The 21,403-nt window shown below is 34.2% G+C and overlaps 1 long non-coding RNA gene across 1 annotated transcript in view; it reads right to left on the reverse strand.

Annotated features, from left to right (window-relative positions):
* Nucleotides 1–8,884: 8,884 nt before the first annotated feature.
* Nucleotides 8,885–21,403, reverse strand: part of LOC149080619 (uncharacterized) — a 33,069-nt gene continuing 20,550 nt past the window's right edge. Inside the window, exons 2-3 of the long non-coding RNA XR_016193609.1 lie at nucleotides 12,638–12,702; nucleotides 8,885–10,305 (exon numbers count right to left, since the gene is read on the reverse strand). This is a non-coding gene — a long non-coding RNA (uncharacterized LOC149080619). The remainder of the gene's footprint in view (nucleotides 10,306–12,637; nucleotides 12,703–21,403) is intronic.

Genomic DNA, 21,403 nt, shown 5'->3' on the forward strand with positions numbered 1-21,403 from the left:
AATATACCTGCTTGTAAAGATATGTCTGCTGTTCCTGTTTGTAAATAAGCCTATGACACATATCTTCTATGCCTTTCAGGTTGAATGTACCCCTGATATTTTATGGAACAGTTTTATTAGATTAGAGTTGTCGATTAGCCGTGTAATAAAGTGAATGGAAAAACGTGGATAATGTGAATTTTTTTTTGTTCCTTGGTTTTTGCCTATATAGTACAAAATATTAGTATTTCTGTATTTTATAAGTATTCAATATTATATTTTTCTTAAATCACGTGCACCCAATCTACGGAAGTTCATGATCGTTGGCAAGAGACATTTTGGAAATGGTCACTCGGAAATAAAATCGGAGCCAAGAAAATGAAATAGTCATAAATATGAAGGATCTAGGAAGGAATTGCATATATTAGTAACATTATACACGCAATATTCTCTCAACGTGTGTGGTCACATACGCGCAGCTTTAAAATACTTCACGCACGCGCAAAATCATTAGATACACCATTTGTGTATTGGCATATTACCTTGCCGAACATAGCGAACTGGTACTCTAGGTGAAAAAAAAATTTTAGAGGGGAAATTAGTTAAAACGGGAATAGAGCAAAGCTGTTTTGAAAAATGGGTGTATATTTTCGCCGTTCGCCAGTTCCAATAACGAAAATGAGAAAAAACCGATAACGAATAATACACTTGAGTTCTCGAGGGGGTTGATTATCCCCTGCCTTGGTTTTTAAGGCGGGGAGATATACTTGAATTTTACAGCAAAAAAGAGCGGCGGTTACATCTAAAAGAAATCCTATGCTTTTCTTGACTGATGCCTACGTATGAAACGCTTATTGTAAAAATTACGGTAATGATTTGTTTATGGTATGCATTGAATAAGTATAGGAATATTTATAATTACTCGTATAAACAGACATGTGGAAATTAAATTTCCTGAGTTAGACGTCGCTGAATTGCATGAAATGCAGACTGCGCATCATTAAAATCATTAGATGTGCTCGCAATTTATCATATTATAATAAAAGTTTGCCGAAAGTTTGCTCGACAAATCGTTTTACATGTTTCCGATATGCCCTCTTTGCTTTTCACTAATGCTTTCCGTTCGTAAAACTTGTTTTGACGGCTAAACTTACCGCATCAATACCTCGAATATGCCGAAGAATTCTTTTTAGATATGTAGCAGGGTAACGAATTTTTCTTCGCAAACCAGATCCTTTAAGAAGTCATACAACCAGAAGTCACACGAGCAAGGGGACCAAGCTGTTGCTGTCAAAAAAATAGTTCGATCACTCCTACGTCTGAGAAAGTTTGCCATAACTGTTGAACAATACGAGAAATATGAGTAGCACCGACTGGGATGAATATCGTATCCTGGACGAACCGACGTTGTTGAAGGTCTGAGATAAAAATTCTCAACATGTCACCGTTTTCCCCAGTGACGAAATAAATTTAAAACCATATTAGAGTTGAGATACTTATGAAGGTATTTCGTGTAGCCACCTCTTCACACACAAAATACTGCCTAATAAGAGAACGTTGTGTGTAGTAATTCTGCATCACAACTCTTTCATTTGTGGGTCAAGCAATCAGACCCTAGAATTGTTTCAAGGCCAAGCAACATCTGCCATCCATGCAAGGAGCTGACGCATAAACGTTCTATAAAATTCAGTGTCACTCCCCCAGTTACAGTTAACGAGCGTGCTGGATTTTAACAGACAATAACGTGAAATTCGTTGCATCACTAGTTATAAAATAAAACTGCCTATCAACAATACGAGAAACATCTAGTATATTCGCACTACTGTGTCACTAGACTAGTTGCTTCCTTTTTCACGTGTGCAGATTGAACAGGTTTTTCTTCCTACCTGGAAGAATCCAAAAGTTGTTTCGAATTTCGTTATCTTGTTGCGAAAAGATAAGTCTTAAGGGTTAGTTCTGACGGTGAAATTTCCTTACAACAGTAAGAGAATTCTCTAAATTCTGGTAAAATGCCTCCACTAGTAGTTTTTTTTTCAATGTAGATGAGCATCGTGAAGCAAATAAATGGTAAATAATGCCTTTGCAGAGGTAATTCTCCTTTGTCTAACTCATCATTTGCTTATGTTCTGAATAGCCTATTCAAATAAGTTAAACAAGTTACAGCATTGATACAGCGCCATCTAATCACGAGACAGAACTTCCGTACTTTTTAAACGCAGTGATCTTAGCTAAATTATCACTTGTCTAAATTTTGTCATTTCTACCAATAGACGCCCTTCACACCAAAATTACAATATTACAAATACAACGCCACAACAGGCAAACTGCCCAACGAGGTGGCTGACTAAAGAACATCATGGATCCCCGAGCCATTTTTTGGAGGCCCTACCTACTACTGCTACACCACACCCCCCACGCGGAACCCCCAACGAATCGGTACATGCGGAAATGTGCGTGTACGTGCAGTGAAACCTGACGTGAAGTTTTTGTGTTTCTCTGTAATGCTTGTTATGTGTAGTGCTGCCATCTGCCACCAGTTTTTTTGAAACTATGAGTGAAGTGTTATGATTGAATGATTTATCGTTGTAGGACTGTTACTCTCTGTGGCGAGACTTTTTAACGGGGAGATCGGCTCGCATTTGCGCTTTGAAGTTGGGAACCACAGAAAACCAACTTCAGCCGACCACACCCCTTTGAGTATGTTTCATTTTGATAATTCTGTAGTTACATATGCTATACATTTGTTTCAAAAGAATCCGATTTTTAATTTTTATCACTGAGATAAATGGTCAAAATGAAAAAAATTTATCACCATAAAAAACATTTTTTTTCGTTAAATACATTTTCATATCCAAGTATCCAGAATATCTCCTTTTTCTAGTTTATAAGATATATCCAGTATTACTAATTAACTAATCGGATGAATTAGTCATATAGTTTCAATGTATTAGTCAAAAATGCCACGAACGTGAAATAAAAACTTATTTTTATAGCTTTTTTTCGAAATAACAGTGAAGAAGATTGTTTTTGTAGTGTTTTGAATCGGTACTAAAAAATTCGTACATGCAACCTTTAATAAAATACATTTAATTTTATGAAAAAAACGTGAGTTGACACACATGACAATCTCACATTTCAGCACGTATATCAACTATCAAATTCGCGTTTATACAAAGAAAGAGTGCAAGAATATGAATTGAAATACAACGTGTGTGTGTCTCTTAACGTGTGGACTAAAAATACTGCTGTCAAATTATTTATCTATTCGCCGCTTGCTTTCGTAAAAATGTGAAGAAAGCTGAAATATTTTTCTTCTCTGCTAGAAGTCTGATTCAAAAGCTATTTATCAAAGCTCAAAAATGTGTGTGCATATTATGGCTTAACTTGTAAACAACGTTTTCTTCATTTTATGACGGAAATATATTTGAAAAATGCTTTGAAATTTTTTACTACTCATAAAAATACATCTGTACTGGTAACTACAAACGTGTCAGAAAACCTGTGCAAGAATTTCTCCAAAACTTTGTTATAGAATTTATAAATATCATTAAATCGACATATTTTATACAATATTTCAAAATTATTTACAAAGTTATATGCACAGGTGTATAAAAATTTGTCTAATATCGCAAATAGTTTTCATATTTTATTTCATAATTGATTAAGAATCATTATGGTGCTCCTGTTAAATGAATTAAATTAGTCAAATTTATTCGTCCCTGATGTAATTTAATACTATGTATTATATCCGCATTTTCCTCAGCAAAAAAGGGTATTTTTATTATCGATTAGTACAGTAGTTCTCAATCGGAAGCCCTGGGATATTTCAAGGGGGTTACGGATGAAAATCTCGCAAAAGGGGAGCCACGAAGAAATTTAAGATTTTTCATAATTTTTCTCATTCAAGTAACATCAAGTAACATTATCATGAGGGAGAGGAAAAAAAGAAAAGTGTTGCATGTAATCTGGGGTTTTTTTACGACGTACACAGTGAGTCTGATAGTAGGCCATGGCACAAACTATAGAAGAGGCTTCAACAAAATTGGAGTAACACTAAAGACAGGAAATTGTCCCAAGATTTTTCATACAAAGAGGCTGCCATTCATTGCCATTCTTTTGAGTGCTGGTTATAGTGATGTAGTAAATGTTATCAAGCGAAAACTTATTTGGTTACTATAGGAAAAAATTTGGAAAAAGAAAGAGTTGCACGCTCTTGGTTTTTCTGAATCACAATGATAAATTAGTACTATGTATTTGTTCAAAGCCTGAACAAGTTAGTGTGGAATGTAGAGCTTGACAATAAAATTCGGTGATTCTATTCATCTCTATACCTGAAATGTTCAGCTATGCAAAATACGCATACCCTTACATATTTGTGGTACTTCAAAACAAACTTGGTGACCCTAAAATACTCGTTGACCTTTGTCATTGAAGAGGCTGCGCCAAAACTTCGTATAAATGCGGAAATTGCACAACTGAAACATCCCGATATACTGTACCTCAATAGAGATATCACAAAAAAATCAATTGTTTTAATTACATGTTAAACTTTGCGATATAAAAACTATACACGAGAGAAAAAATACCCGCGAACTTTAATTTTTTTTTTTTAAACTGTGTTGCTGTATAACTTCAGTAATTTTATGCCAATTACAGTTTCTTTTGTTTCGATCTCCAGTATTTGTATGCTATTCCTTTCAATTTGACAGAGAAAACTCAATTTCTAAAACTAATTAAATTTCTAACATCTTATCGTCGTTTTGTTTGCTGATTGATTTTTATATCTAATCAAAGCAGATAATGCTTGAGACTTCCTCTAAGATTGACACCAACTCTTTAAAGGTTTTTAAATCAATATTGTACATGTTTCCTATCAACAGACCTTCACAGCCCAAATAATTTCAATGCACTTTTTTTACCCTGCAAGAACGATGCTGTGAACATTAGAAAAAAAATCTCTTAAAGGGCTTATAACCACATTTCAAACAATTTAAATCCGTTTATTTGAAACTGCTGATTTCACAGAAAAATTCAATAAATTATCATAAGTGTCTACTTTGAAATGTCCATAACCAGCTCAATGAGTCTTAGTATCAGTCGACCTAAAGTTTATGGTTTTTGCGTTGATAATAAGCGTGAAAAATAATTTCAGTCTCACGTTTTCACAATCTGCAAAGAATTGGGTGGATTTGATAGTTGGAAATGATGTCCATAGATTCCAAAGATTTGTAGATCGAGTTGAAGTGAAAATGTCAAATAAATGAAATATTTTAACGTTGAAATGTATATAGGGATAAATCGTGACCGAAATCAAACGTTTCATAAATATGAGTCATGTAACTGAGACGCATAAATGGGGTCTCATTGAGGCGAGTAGCCCTTACACGCAAGTGGAAATTGAAGGCATTTACGCAAAACAAAGTCATCTTTTGCTCATTCTTTTTTTTTTTCTCCTTTTACCCTTTCTTTTATTTCCTTTCTAAAGTTATAAAAAGAACTGTTTCCCGTCAAATTGTTGAAGTTCACCTCATAGGCGTGGATTGACTTGGAAGTCTGGGGGGGGGGGGCGATGATGATGATGTCAATTCATATATACATTAAATCGATCGAATCCACCTTTGACGCTACCCCCCACCGTATCTCCGCCCATGGTTCAACTACTTTAACAGGCCTGAAAAAATTCAATTTTTTTTTTATCAATTTCATCTCGAACTATTTTTTTTTATGTGTAGGACTGTTATGTGAAATATTGCGTTGTGTTTAAGCCACCTCGCACGCGTTGCTTCGTCCACTTGCGAGAGAGAGGCCACATTAAGAACCAAAAAGCCACTTGTCATCCGATTTTCGCGATGAATGTAAATCTTACCGTATCGAAATTAATTAACGAACCGATAGTTTTATTATTTGAAATCTGATCATTTATAATTTCTAATGGGTTGGAAATTCTGATAATCACATGTTCACAAGTTATTTAAATTTGTTTTTTTTCAAAATGAAGTTATGTCACTGCGTACATGTTTCTCTGAAATGAACGATTTAAAGAAATATTCTAAAATTTCTCACTTATTTTTCTTTCAAATTAAGAGTAGAGAACAACATGGACCTATATCCTTGATATATATTTTACTGTAATTTAAAATGATGGAAAGGTTGAATTTTCAATTGTGACTCAATTGTGTGGGTACTTCCTCATTAGTACTTTCATCTACAGAAGAGAATAAAAGTAATGAAACTGCTTGCTATATGCCACTTTTTGCGATTTTTATCATTATAAGAATGCGTATTTTGAAAGCTGCAACTGATAATTCGGAATAAAACTATAAACATTTACCCAAGAAAAACTAATTTGTAAATGATGCAGATGCCATCTAGTACAGTAACTTGATAACATTGTGCCTCTTCAAGCTCAAACTTTACATTTATTGAAAATAATTTATATTTTTTTTACAGTATTGTATTATGCTTATTTCTGTTTATTATTTTCATAAATCAAAAATTAATTAAATTCAAACATATTTATACTTCAAATAATTGAATAACTATCTTCTAACAGGAAAACGGGGGAGGAGTGGGGATAGGAAATTAATCATGGTCACAAGGGAGGGTACAGGAATGAGAAATCGTTGAAAGGGAGGCCTTGGGCAAAAAAGGTTGAGAACCAGCGGATTAGTACATAATAATTAAAATCAGCTATTCACGTGTAGTGACAACTAAAAAAAGAAAAATATCAGTATCGTCTGTTTATTGCTTAAGGGGGTACTGCTAATATGACAAGGATGTTTCGTGAAATGAATTTCCTATAACATTAAAGTAATAACTACACACACAACAATACACACAAGTCTGTGCCGCAAACAATATTGCTTTTGGTAAGAGTCTGGTAGAAATTGTTAGTTGCTATGGAAATAGACTCAAGTTTTTGGAAAACAGACAATTGCAAATGCTACTACAAATACGACTTTTCTCTTGCAAACATTAGCTATTATGTCCCCCGTCTCCAGACACACTGCCGCGACATGTTTGATTGAAGTAATTTTGCGCTTGTTTCCTACATGTCACATGCGAATTTGATTGATTTGCTAAATAAATTGAATAGAAGAACTATAATATTTGCATTCATCTTGATAAACACTATTCGGAGTCTAATCATAGCAAGAGTTAATAGTTTTCTTTCTTCGCACTTGTTTCTTATTTGAATTAACAAAAAAGCTATTATCAGTTCTCATTTTGTAGTTTGATCACTTTTTTCGTTAAAAGTTATGTTTAATTTAAAGTTTCAAAATGATTGGCAAGTTGACAGAGGCAATAATTCCTAACTGCTTTGATTGTACGCTCATTCAAATTTAATCCAAATTAATTGTGTCTAAAGCATTTACCTTTTTTTAATGTTTTGGTAATTTGACTATGACATAGTAGTTTTTCATAAGTTTTAATCATTCAAGAGAAAGACAATGAAATACGTAAGGGGTGATTCTTTTTAAGTCACAGAAATATAAGTAAACATTTTGAAGCAAGAAAAATTCAGAATTTTTCGGGTAGATTCGAAAAACATTTTACATTTTTCAATAAAAATATCATACTATTCCAACCTCTAGATTTCGGCTGTTTTTTTGTTATTTCAAAAACTTCAGCTTGTTGAACTCGATCCGATAAAATTTCTTTGGTATAATTAAGAAGCCATCACAAAATAAATATTTTGTGTATATTTTTAATAATCAAATTGTTACTAACCGGCATATAAACTGCTCAAAACAATTAGGGGATATGTATTATTTATTTAAATTTATTCAATTTATTTACTTGAATTTATAATAATATTTAATTGTCACACAACTCTTTCGAATGCCTAACAATCTTCTTTGTCAAAATTTTACAAAAAGAGAGTTTATAAATCACAATTAAATAAAAACTACATCTTCCGTAATTGTTTCGAACAGTGAATGAGGTAAGAGTTTTATACTTGTTTCAGATGATTACACTTTTCAATATTACAGGTTCACTGTTTTATTTTGTAACATTTTTATGCAAATGTGGAAAAAAATTGTGGGTCATTTTTCACATATCGACGTACCCACATATGTTCACTGTAATAGTATGTACTTTTGTCCCATATGGCCCGGAAGGTCTAGGTCGGGATATTACAATGATACATAGTAGTATATAGTCTTTTTTTCGAAACGTAACACCATAGTAAAATATTTTATTGAAGCATTCTTGTCTTGCATATCTGCAATCTATAAAAAATTTTAAGCTGCACGAAACATTCTTTTATTTGCACTTTTTCATACCTGTTATATAGGCAGAGATTATGAAGTTGGCATGAGTAGATGAACGTATATTATATAAATTGTTTATCGTTCTCCCAGTGCTGCAACTACAAGCGAAATTCCTAACATTCTTTGTATGGAATTGTTATGGTAGCGGGAAGCAACTGAGATGAAGTGCGTTCAACAGCGTGTTGACAGCAGCTATTAGTTTAATGCCTGCATTCGAAAAGGAATACGGCTGGGAATTCTCAGTATATACAAATGGAGAGCCAATGGGAACTTTCAGCTATTGTCATTTCACTAGTGGAAATGTCAATGCACACACACACATGAATTTATTTCTTAAAAATATTTGTAAATAAACGCTTTGCCGAAATTCACTTGACAGAGAAAATTTTTATTCCATTGTGCTTGTAATGTCATGAAAACCTGGATGGAGGAATGCAAACTTTACACATGAATCTGTTCCAAATTCATCTTACAATAAATTCTTTGATAATTTGCTCATGGTGATTCTTTCTTTTTTTAAGAATATTTCTGAAATTTAACTTCTCAGATAGAAACAGAGAAAATATTTATTTTTTTATGATTACACTACTTTACATATTGAAATTTCAATTTCAAAACAAGTTGTTTCTCTTTTCGTTATCAAACATACATATAGAAACAGGTACAGATCGCTAGTTACACATCAATACACATTTAAATAAAAAAATATATTTATATCACACTTATTGAAACAAATGTATCCCACAAGCTGTCCAAAAATCAGAAACAAAATTTAATATTGCGGTAAAAAAAATTAATATATCGAAATAAAATAACTTCTATATGCTATTTTAACTAATTTCTGTTAATTTAAATGCTTCTTGAAGGGTGGTAAGTCAAAATTTTTGGTCGTTCCTCCAAGCCTTTTGTGCCCCCTCAAAAGATCGATGCTTACGCCCCTGTTATAGGGTATCCTTTAAGTCCTAATTTGTACTTTATTTCATCAACCGTTCATCGTAGAGGTATGGTTCTAATTTAAGAAACGCTCAAAATGTGTTCAGAAATCACCCTGTACCAGTTTTGAGAGTGAAAATAAATGTATTTTTTATTTTTATGGGCATCTTTTTATCAGCCACCTCGTTGGGCATTTTGCCTGTTGTGGCGTTGTATTTGTATTGTCTCAAAATAAAAATAAAATTTTATACGCCCGTTTTTATGCCCGTTTCCAACTTTTAGTCACAAAGTTGTTGTCCTGCCTCTTCTGAGCCCAACAATAAAAACTATATATATATAACTGCAGTAGTCGCTGAGATGTACAATTTCAAAAATCAGAGAAAAGTTTGGAAAGAACAGCATAAAGAAGGGAAAGGAGCGTTGTCCGTTAGTTAATGCTGTTCTTTCCCAACTTTTCTCCGATTTTAATTCTATTATCTCAGCAAATATTCTACTTAGAAAAGTGGAATTTCTTTGTTGACCTCAAAAGAGAGACAGGGCTACAACTTTTTACATGAAAGTTGGAGAACGGGGGTCGTATAAAAATTTATAATTTTCTATTTTGTGACACACTGTATTTTCACTCTCAAAACTGGTACAGAATGATTTCTGAACACATTTTGAACATTTTTTAAATTGGAATCATACTTGTATGACGAACGATTGATGAGATTAGGCCGAATTAGAACTTCAGGACACCCTGTATATACAAGTAGGTTTTCAAGTCAGTTCAAAACTTTAAGTAGCTGAATTTCGATACGATGGTGCGCGTATAAAGTGGTTTAAACCAAAGTCATGTCACTTTATACAACGTGTGATGCTTTCCAAAGGTAATTCTTTTGATGCTTTCCATTACGCATAACTTTTGCTTACATTAAATCAATGCACCTAAGACCCCGGCCGTTGCCTAAGTGAGCCCATATCTCAAAACTGCCCTGTTCAAACGACCATGAATTTGCCCATTATTTTTTTCTGGAACCCTACCAGCCAGCCCCAATGAACATTGGTTGTAAGGCGAGTCCCTTCATATTGTAGGCTTGTCCATGCTTTCAGAATACATCTTGCTGGGATCATTCAACTTGAAAGAAACAAAAACGCAATTATTTCAGCGCATTGGAATGTGAAATGGTAACATTCGAATAAGCAATAAATTTCTAACGCAGTTTGTTCAAGCAAGTAATTATTACTTTCATTATGGAGAATCGTCATATTATCAAGAGTAACAGCAACTGTTCCTGTAGATTTTTTAAACTTCACAAATGTGAGTGGTTCATCAAAAAATGAAAGTGAGACGTTTTATCAAAACCAGTCAACTCTGCTAGCTTTCTTTAGTCATTTTAAAATCATATTAAGAGGTGAAAGGTAGTGCATATTGCATATTAAAAATTTTCTTAAAATGAATATGTGAAAATGATTCCCGAAGTAGCTGTTGTACATTGATAATAATGAGACTGATCTTTTGTCCTAGAACAAAGCATTAAATATGTTCAACAATATTCGTGTGCATGCAATTTTTGCGGGTGAAATATTAAACCATCAATCTGGTATTTATGAAAGGTGCTGGGGTGAATTACTTCTAAATTACGTTCGTGTGAAAGTCTTTTTTCCGCAGCCTACACATATTGAAAACTCGTCTGTACCAAGCAATTTTTTTTTATTGTCAAGATTCACGCTGTTGGGAATCAATTGATTGCTCCATATATTACATACATATTCTTCTACCCTCCTCAACTCAATATACGAGACCACACACATACATGCCAACCTTGGAACCAAGCTTCACCGTAGCGGCAGTGTTCGTCGCCGGGAAGAGGGGGTCGAATCTTTTCTTTCTCTCATAATTTTTTTTTAAATTCAAATCAATTTTTTCAAACTTTAGAAAAAAAGTTGTCTATCTGGCATTCTATATCAAACTACCAGTAATACCTTCTTCATATACTGGGAGCATTAAAAAAGTGACAAGCCATTGTTTGGGAACCAAGGTCACCAAAATAGACATTACAAAAGTCATTGTGGCTGAAAAGTTTTTGACCCTGTCTGGTACTTGAACAGCTCTGACTAATTTTTAAAGTTGCTTATATAGTTTAAATTGGAGCCTGTTCGGTACATATTCAAAATTTGGCAAAGATTAGTATGAATTGTAGATTTGTATAGAGAAAACACAGAAAATGTGTTATATACATGTATATAGATGTCGAGTTTTTCGTTTTACAGCGCCATCTGTGAGTGAAATTTTAACTTTGTTTTTATTTATCAAAAATAACTAGGTCATGATGAGTTATCTTAATGCAAACCGCATCTTTGTATGTCGATTTGTTATTAATTTGGTATTTATTCTTGGCTTGATATTTATTTTTTGGCGATGCGGTCTTTGCGTGACGTCATTTTGTATTCGATACGATAATGGAATTCAGAGGAATCCTTGAACAAAAGAAGTTTGAAAAAAAGAAGCAGAATTCCGTAGTTTTCCACGATTCGCCGTAGTTCCGTATTTTATGGTAGAAATCCGTAGAAACTACGGAAATCCAATTGTAGTTGGCAAGTATGCCCACACATCAGCTGTACCACATTTTCTTTCAGTAAGATATCCAGTTAGTTTACTTGCTCTCTTGAGAAAATTTAAAATTTCATAAATACTGCTTCTTAATGTAAAATCTAAAAGAATAGCACTACTTTCAATCCATGTATTCATTACGATGAGTAACAATACTTTCTTTAATCTTCTAATTCCATTTATTTTTCTTTTTATTTAGATTAAAATATTCAATGAATACATTGGATTTCTAACTATCAACAAAATTATCAATAAATCCATACTCGTTAGGGAATAATTTTTTTTACCCAAAACCGCTTACTCTCAATCACGTGATCAATCAATTTTTTTAATTAAATGTTTCCCACGCAATTCATATCAAAAATATCCTGGTGTGTGTATAATGAGTATATCCTTTCTTGGCAACCATTTATTATCAAATACACCGTTGAAACTCTTTAAAATGGGTGATTAATACAGTTATCATGGGCGTTCGCGTTAAGAAGAAAAATTCATTCTCCAAAAAAGATTAATATCTTTTATTAATTAAAATCTACTCAGTAATTTTTAATTCTCGGTAAGAGGCATATCCCAGTACCAAATTTGAGGGCTCCAGCTGATGATCATTTATGATTTTTTTTTTGTATTAAAAAATAATGTCTCGAAAAAATAAAAACTAAGAAATATTAGTTTTTTTGCCCATGAATTTTTTAAAATACTGACATACCGTAAAGTGGGGTGACTTGGGTACAGATTTTGGACATTATTTTTATTAGATTCCTTAGAAACTATCATTATTTACTAAAAGTTTACTACTAGAAGAGAGAGAAAGTTTTTCCCTATGTTTTTATGCAACGATAACTGTTTTGCAACTTACTTGGGTACACAACTCTATTACCTTGATATTTTGCCTTTCGGAGCATATGTTTTCATCTGATTCCACTGAAAATAATTAAAGACAAAAAAAAAGTATAAACACATAATTTTTGTTTTTATTTCAAATATAAATATACAGGGAATCATTATTTTTTATCTCTACAATTAAAAAGGTAATATACGATCTTCTGTGAAATTTCTATAGGTCCCGAGACCAACATTTTCTTGTATGTTCGTGGCACCTGAATAGCTGTGTGTGCCTATAATGAGTATGCATTACTCTGCTGAGAGAGAGAAGTCACGCTGCAATTCTTAAGCATTTCACTAGTCGTACAACCATTAATTAAAAAATTAACTAACTAATAATACAAATACAAATACAAATACAACGCCACAACAGGCAAAATGCCCAACGAGGTGGCTGATAAAAAGATGCCCATAAAAATATGGATGTCATATGTTTCAAAAATACAGCAACCCAATTAAAAATGCAATTAACACAAATTACAAACAATATATACACATGATAAAATATTATACAATGCCCATAAAGAATACTTATGGTTGGTTATACTTAAGTTTTAATTAGATAATTTATCTCCACACATTTGAAACAATAAGTACACCTACCAAAGAAAGCTTCTATCAAACCTATAAAATGTAGGCACACAGCTCTTTAAACAAAGTTTTGCAATGGTTTCATGAAGCCTTAAACCACAGGTTATGATAAAAGTGGGCGTAAAGAAAAGATGGGATAATTATAATAGATTTGAGCACAATTTTGAATCATGGAAGCTCACTCTTGCGGCTGGACCTGGAATCACCTATTTCATTCACACACACACACACATATATATATATATATATATATATCAGCGTTTCTCAACCTGGGACAATATGCCCCCCCCCCCCCCGTGGTTCTTGGATACTCTAAGAGGGTCACGGTTGAAAATCAAATGAAAGGGGAGCCACACAGAGATGTGAAGAAATAAAGCTTTCAAGTTAAATATGTTGGGAAAAAATGACTACTTTCAGAATCTGGCAGAGCTGTCCATGGAACCGGGGACATGTTAACTCTATGCCTCCCTGTGGGCAGGGCTTGGGGTCCTCATGTCCATATGGAACCTGCATGATAAAAGCTAGTACTATGATTTTCGAGTGTAAATATGTAAGCTGTTGCGGTTGCGTCCAAATAAGTTTAAGCGATTTGTTAAGTTCGTTGGATCGTCCCGTATTTCACACAGACCTATTTCTCCCATATAATTCAGCTCTTGGGAGAGGGGTGATCACACTCCATTCCCCTTCTTTGAATCCGTGCCTGGCCCAGGGTTACAAGATAAATCTATCTTATTTACAAAAATTTTGTTCATTATAAATTTAGTTTCGTCTAAATTTGATTAATAAATAGAGAAAGGGTCTCGCTCCGGCATGAGGGTGAGATGGGGGAGCCACGAAAAAAAAATAAGGTTCAAAGCGGGGTCATGGGCTAAAAAAGGAAAAGGTTATGAACCACTGAATTAGAGCGTGTTCCCAAGCAACCCCGCCAGTCATCAAGTCACTTAACTTTACAGTACCATTTGTTTTCTGTAAGTTCAGAACACTGGTGTTGCGGGTTTCTTGAAAAATCTTTATGGGTAATTGTGCCACAAAATATCATGTCATCCACATGTATTCATATCATACCTGGGTATGTACTATTATGAAAAATTAGAAACATTAAATGCTATAAATGAAGACCTAAATATTACTGTGAATATGTTAATATTGAGGAAGCTAAGGTGTTCTGATGGATATGATTGTATTATTTTCAAGATTTTAAACTGGATTAATGAGATGGGCCATGATTTATCGAAACACTATCAATTCAGTGCTTCGGCCAGAGAACATAATTTATGGCAGTTATATATGTTACGGTAAACAGAGGCGTACGCGGGGGGGGGGGAGGCACATCCCCCTCCAAGGACCCCAACCAGAAACTAGAAAAAAAATTAATATATCTAAAGAAAATACCTTTTATATATGCAATTTTAACCAATTTCTGTTAATTAAAATGCTTTTTTGGAGGGTGGTAAATCAAAATTTCTCAGGAAGAAAATTTTTGTGCCCCCTAGAAAGGTCGATTCTGTGTACGCCTCCGACGGTAAATGTGATAAATCCGGTTATTATTAAGAAATTCAAAAAGATAACAACTGTTTCTTTTTCTGTTTCGTTATCTAACATTTTTGGAATGGCACCACATATTTTGTCCCAGTAATATTTTATTATGTTATAAAATTATAATTTTTCTTTACCCTCAAAGAAGATGAAATCAAAATACAGAATAAAATCTGCCTATTTCTCGTGGGAAAGAGCTGCTTATACCAAAGAATTTGATTCACTGTGAACAGATAGTATCAAAATCATCGCAAAGGAATTATAGTACATTCGGGTGATATGGAATAACAGGATTTCTCTGCCTTCAGGTATGGCCTCCAAGTGAAACACTGATAAACAAATTTGAAATGTCCCCATAATGCTATAGAATCCATGTCGCCCGCTTGTCACCATCATCACTGCTGCTATAGGAGAATATTTGTTTTCCCACTTCCAGAATTTTATTCAGGCAAGTTTTCAAAAATGTTTATTAATTATTGGAAATGTACCCAATAATTTGAAACAAAGCACAATGTACGTCACAAGTGTTATATTTTATTGTGCTGTGCTCATATTTAGCTGGCGATTCTCTCCGGTTAGATGGAACGCTATTTTTTCACAGATGGTGTTTATCGGGTAATATGGAATACAAGTATTTTCTGAGATGGGCTGGAATATCTCTTCAAGATGGAAAGTTTAATTAGATATAAGAGGAAAGGTCTAGAAATAATGTTTGTCCTGTTCTCAGTGAGCCCATCTTGACTGTTTGGAGGCAGAATAGGATGAGTGCATTTATGACTCTTGTAAATAGACTTGCACCACCTCATCCTCAACTACAAAAACAAACGATGAAATTTTTATTTTTCGATGAAATTTTTATTTTTCATTGTCATAGACTAATTAAATTTTGTTTTCATCAATTCGAATTTGTCTTCTTTATTTTGAACCACCATTCCATATTACCTCACGAAAATGATTTTTTAATGCCTTTTTTGTTAGTAACAATATTTATTATTAAATATGATACAATTGTCAATACGAAACAAAAATTTATAGAAATACAGGTTTCAGATTTCTCTGTACTATGTTTCAACTTGGAATAATCGAAAAAATAAAAGTGGTATTACATACCACAGAAATGTACGATATGTGTGATTGAAGTTTTGGATCCTAAATACACCAAATACTAAGATAACCTCTACCTCCTAGAGCAAAATGAAGTGAATGATCTCGTTCGAGATGTACATATTTTCCAAGTACAAAAGATGGACTTTTAAGATTTCAAGAATTGAACTTATTAGCTGCAGCAAAAATTCTCAATGAAATAAAATATGACCAATTTGGCAGTAATTACTGCGGCGATCTGAAAGTTATAGCTCTCTTGCTCGAAAGCTGCAAAGTGGTTTCAGTTTTATAATTTTGTTACTCTCTTTACGTGTAGGTAATAACAGCATAGCCAATGAAAGAAATGAAAGGAAAAGTTGGCCTATAATGGATATGCCTCTTTGTTTCAGACGGAAAAAACATTCACCATAAAAATCTAGTTAATGTAATTGGTGTTCTCTAGCCTTATTTCATGTTAAGTCGGGGCTGGATAAAAAATTAGTGAGGCAAAACTCAAAAAGAAAATTTCTTAAACCATTAAAATAAAAAAACCAGCATGGGATTCTCTGCGTTTACTGAAAACGTTACATGTTAGCAAGGATCTCGTCATTTGGTAATCATTCACGTGTTTGGTAAAGCACATTTTCAAGTAAACCACAAAAAGCATTATACGGATATACTTACTTCACCAAGCACCAACTCTGGCTATATCGCAATTTACGGAAGTTAATGAGATGGGTTGGAAATGAAGGCGCTATCTATCGGTGGTCGCCTCAAGCACGTTACGGTAAATATCTAATCTATATTCTCCCGCGGGTTTGAACCTAGGACCGCGACCTCCACGGTAATAAACGAGCATCTTACCACCACGCCACTCGAGCGCATACGATCATACTATGACCATAATTATATAATACTATAGAAGAGGGAAGAAAGGTCTCGGGGGGGGGGGGAATTCCCTTCAAGATAAAATAAAAATTATGACCAAAAATGTCTTAAGTAATAAATAATTACCACGATTTACTTATTTATTGTATGAATAATATGGAATTTATTTGCTCTTTCAAGTTGGGCAAATATTACACTGTAAATACGTGTTTTTATACATAAAAATCGTTTTGATGCACGAGACACATTGTAGGTTACGGAGATTTTTTTAAATATATCATTTTTGAATTCCAGCATCCCAGAATTAGTTTAAAAACCGGATTAAATCACTCATGTTATTGAAAAACTTTTCAGATTTTTAGTTGGGAAAAATATTGTGCTCATTTTGTTGTACATTTTGTTGTATTTTATTTACAAATTAGAAATACGGTGCGTTTTTTTTTTTTTTCAGATTAATGCATCCTCGGTTGCCTAATGATGGTAATGAGGTTGCAAAATCTCAAAAATATACATTTGGACTCGTCGAGTGCATCAAATAAAAAGCCAATAAATCATCAATAGTGTAACATTTAAAAAAAATTATATCACTATGTTAAATACTACCTTACATTCCAACAACATTTTTTTATTCGAGCACATCAAATAATAAGAATTCTCATATTGGAGTAGTTTCTGAAAAACTTTTGAAACACTGTATCTTAAAGAAAAGTGTCCAAACACTCTGGAACAGAAACACAAAAATGCATTATACCATTACTAGGAAGCAGTTTTACCATTTCCAGTCAGAAAAAGACCAAACTCTCAAACTTTGACATTCGTGGTTACTTGACTGGCATACATCAGGAAATGAAATAACGAAAAAGTAAAAACACTAAAAGTAAAATAAAATCAAAGATCTATCCATCTCCCTAAGGTGCCAGTAACACGCTATTTCCATTACGCAGTGCTGACCGTTGAGGGTCATTCACTGCATATACTGGCACAATCGCAACGTTGCAAAAATATCCCGAATAAGCTATCGCTGTAAGACCATTTACACGATTCGAACAAGCAAAAGAAAAAGTGATGCTGGTAATTAAAATGTCCATTTAATGCATCAAAAAGCATTGTTTAATCACATAGAGCCAATCAAACACTTTATTAGATGTGAGCTTATATTACGCTGCAAATAACTATTTTTGCCCGATGCTGGAACATTTGATCTAGTTAATATTGGATAGAAAAATAATAACAATTTCCAAGTATACATAAAATATTTTCTCAAATACACTTAGAAATCAGGTTCCGGATCATAGGAAAGGCTGACCGGAATCTAGTTTCGTTTCGACACCCGGCATGAGAATCTAGTTTTCATTTTTTACACTATAAGTGTATAGGAGCCCGTGAAAATTTCTAGCCTGGAAAATACCCCGGTGTAGGAACCCGGCTCCAGGATATGGAGGCTCTAATACAGATATGGTTCTGTAGCACAAAGGAAAACAGACAATGATTCTCTGTTTTATTTTCGAATTTTTTTCTGATATAATCGTACTTTGATCATTTGACACGTACAGAATATCAGAAGATACTAAATTACTGGAAAAAAAATATTTTTGCCTACTATTAAAAATTTATAAATATAAATGTCGGAAGAACACTGCCAGTCTAAAAAAAGTAGCATATTTTAACCCGTTGTGTTAGAGCACCTTCAGCATTCATCGTATCAATAAGTTTATGAAGTCGCGCAATACTTCTACAATTTTTTTCCATCTGTATTTCACAAATGATTTTGTCTCAAAACAGAGTTGAACAACACCTCGCATTCCTCTCCAACAAGTCCTATATAGACTGAATATAAGTCTGGACTTTGTGGTGGTCAATCCACGTACCTAGTGATGCCTCTGGCTTTTTCCAGCCGATGTTTCGAGATCAATAAATGTATTTTAAGAGTCTATCACCTTCAGAGAAATGAATGTTCATTGATGTGTAAAGTTGGTCATTAGATATGCTGAGATACTCGGCTGACTTGATTTTGTTGCACAAAATTTCTGACCGTAAATCAGCCCGAGCCGAGACAGTTCCGGAGCATAGTACTCTTTTCTGAAGCTTCCATAGTAGAAACGCTGCCACTGTACCAAATATACTACGATTTCTTTTTTCCACGAAGTGTATATGTTACGGTAAATGTGATAAATCCGATTATCATGCATGATGGGCAGTTATGCATGATAACCAATTTACCACACTTACCGCAACATATATATCCAGAAGATCAATTTCTGCATGAGCAAGTGGCACTATAATTTTAGGAGCTCAAAATTTGAACAATATACAGTATATTAATTGACTAACCTAAGATTATTTACCCAGGTCATGGGGGGGGGGGGTTAAATTCCTGCTTTATCCAGGGCCTCCGTATGTCAAAGTCTGGGCAACAACTATATGCTCGGTTAGCTGGGCCAAACACGCATTTTGGCGCCTCTCTATAATGTTGAAGGAGAGGTTAAAGGGTGAAATTTGTGCCCTCTCTGGTCCGACACCCGGTGCACCAAACCGAACCCGCCTGTTCCCCCCTAGTTGCGGCTCTGGTAAAAGTTATTCCCTGAAAAAGTCAATCATACTTGTTGTGATGATAAACTCAAATGCCCAAGAGTATTGAATAACCACGAGAGAATACAGACCGGGTAAAAAAACTACACGTAAATACAGTCAAATCCTATGTTAACGAATACCGTTATAGCGGATATCTCGTTGTAACGAAAATTTTTCTAATCCTTATATAAATTTGCGTTGGAACAATGTATTGTGAATTCCGATATTACGGAATAAAAAATCCGTTATAACGAATTCTCCAGTTTCTCCAGTTATAACGAATTCAAAAACAAGTTCCAACAAGTTCAATCAACAAAAGACTACAGAACGTTCCAAAAATGATCCCGTAAAATAGGTTTCGGAGAATTAACTTGCTGAACTGTTGGGGATGAATAAACTTGATAACCCTTTCCCACTACCGCTCCTAAAGCGACAACTTAAACAAGGAACCCTCCAGAAATGGCAGCAAATTTGGAACCAAGGAACAACAGCTAGGAAAGTGCGCGAAATTGTCCCTCGAGTCACATGCAACACACTAAACTGGAATAGGGAGATGACTATCTTCATACGGTTCACACCCACGGCTCATTCCCTATATATATCTACACGAACGGAAACGCCGCCGAACAGATAAATGTGCCTGTGGTATGGTGGATACTCCATTTCACTATGCCACAGAGTGCAACTTTTCAAAGCTTCTACACATGTACAAATATTCCGAAAACAGTAGAAAACGGTGGTTCACTCAAATAATCAAAAACAAAAACACAGCAGCAAGGATTACAAGCCTCATCAAATATATACACGCCAACGAAAAACAAAAAATCAGTCCATCAGATTTATAAAATAATTTTTTTTAAGTTTTGCAAAAAATAAGGGAAAAACAGAAATAGATAAAAACAACAACAAAAATCATATCCACACATGACTGCCACTACTAATACATAACTATTACATGCACAAAATATAGCCTGTACTAAAGGGACCCGAACAAAAGAATTTTTATGACATTCCCGTAACAATAATGTAAATATGATAACCACAAGTGTCCTCCATTCAGCTCTTCTAGCGGAGGTGCTAGGCGGGAGGACACGAATGGTTTCACAATAACCCCCATATTACATGTAGTTTTTATTTTATATATATATTATTTAATAAATATAACCAGCCAGAGCGAGTCAACCAAAACAACAAGACCGAAGCTAATCTTTAGCTAACGCTCTCTCCACATTGCTCGCCAAAATAGGTTTAGAGCGAGACGACTCGACCTGGCAGTTATATATATGAATATGAAAGTATGTGTATTTCTCTTTCTGTTATTCAAGTTCTTCATGCATTTTATGTCGACAACACACGTGCGTACTCATATTGTCGTATTCATGTTGCTCACCGAATAAGGTGCTAAGCGAGATGGCACGGGTGATCCCTAATTGTATATATTCCCCCACACAATATTTATATTTTTTATATTTTCATCAAATCCACCGGAGTGAGTGAACTCGACTCAATGAAACTGACGCTGGCTTCTAGTCCGCACGTTATCAAACCCATTTGCTCACCAATAACGTGTCAAGCGAGATGACTCTCTCCGATGGATATTTTATAATTCACAATAAGATTCTCATTTCGTTTGTTCTTTTTGTATCCTGTGTATATAATATGACAAGTGTAAGATAACAGATGAGATGGCATGGGGACCCCGTCCAATTGCTTTTAAAATATACCTCCATCCTAATATGTATACATTCATCCCGTCTTAACGAAACCCCGAAACTTTTCTGTAACTCCCAACCCCATCTCGTCTGTAATGACCACAAAATTTGTTAATCACGACAGTACCCAATTGTCCGGGGAAATATGCTGTAAAAATTTTGTATATTCGTGTTGTTGTTGTTGTTGTTTTTTTTTTTTTTTTTTTGACACAAAAATAAAGTGTTCCAAACTCTGCCACGAAGCTGGGCTGAAAGAAATCTCGGCTACGGGGTAAGTCCAGTGGCAAAGTTGTGGAGTTGGGTATGAAGGGTTGTTCTTCTATGGCTTATATAAGGAAAAAGTGTTAACTAATACGGTG

Source organism: Pholcus phalangioides, unplaced genomic scaffold, assembly GCF_987345545.1.
Source record: "Pholcus phalangioides strain wild (caught in Gottingen) unplaced genomic scaffold, Ppha-v1.0 ptg000011l_1, whole genome shotgun sequence".
Taxonomy (NCBI): domain Eukaryota; kingdom Metazoa; phylum Arthropoda; class Arachnida; order Araneae; family Pholcidae; genus Pholcus; species Pholcus phalangioides.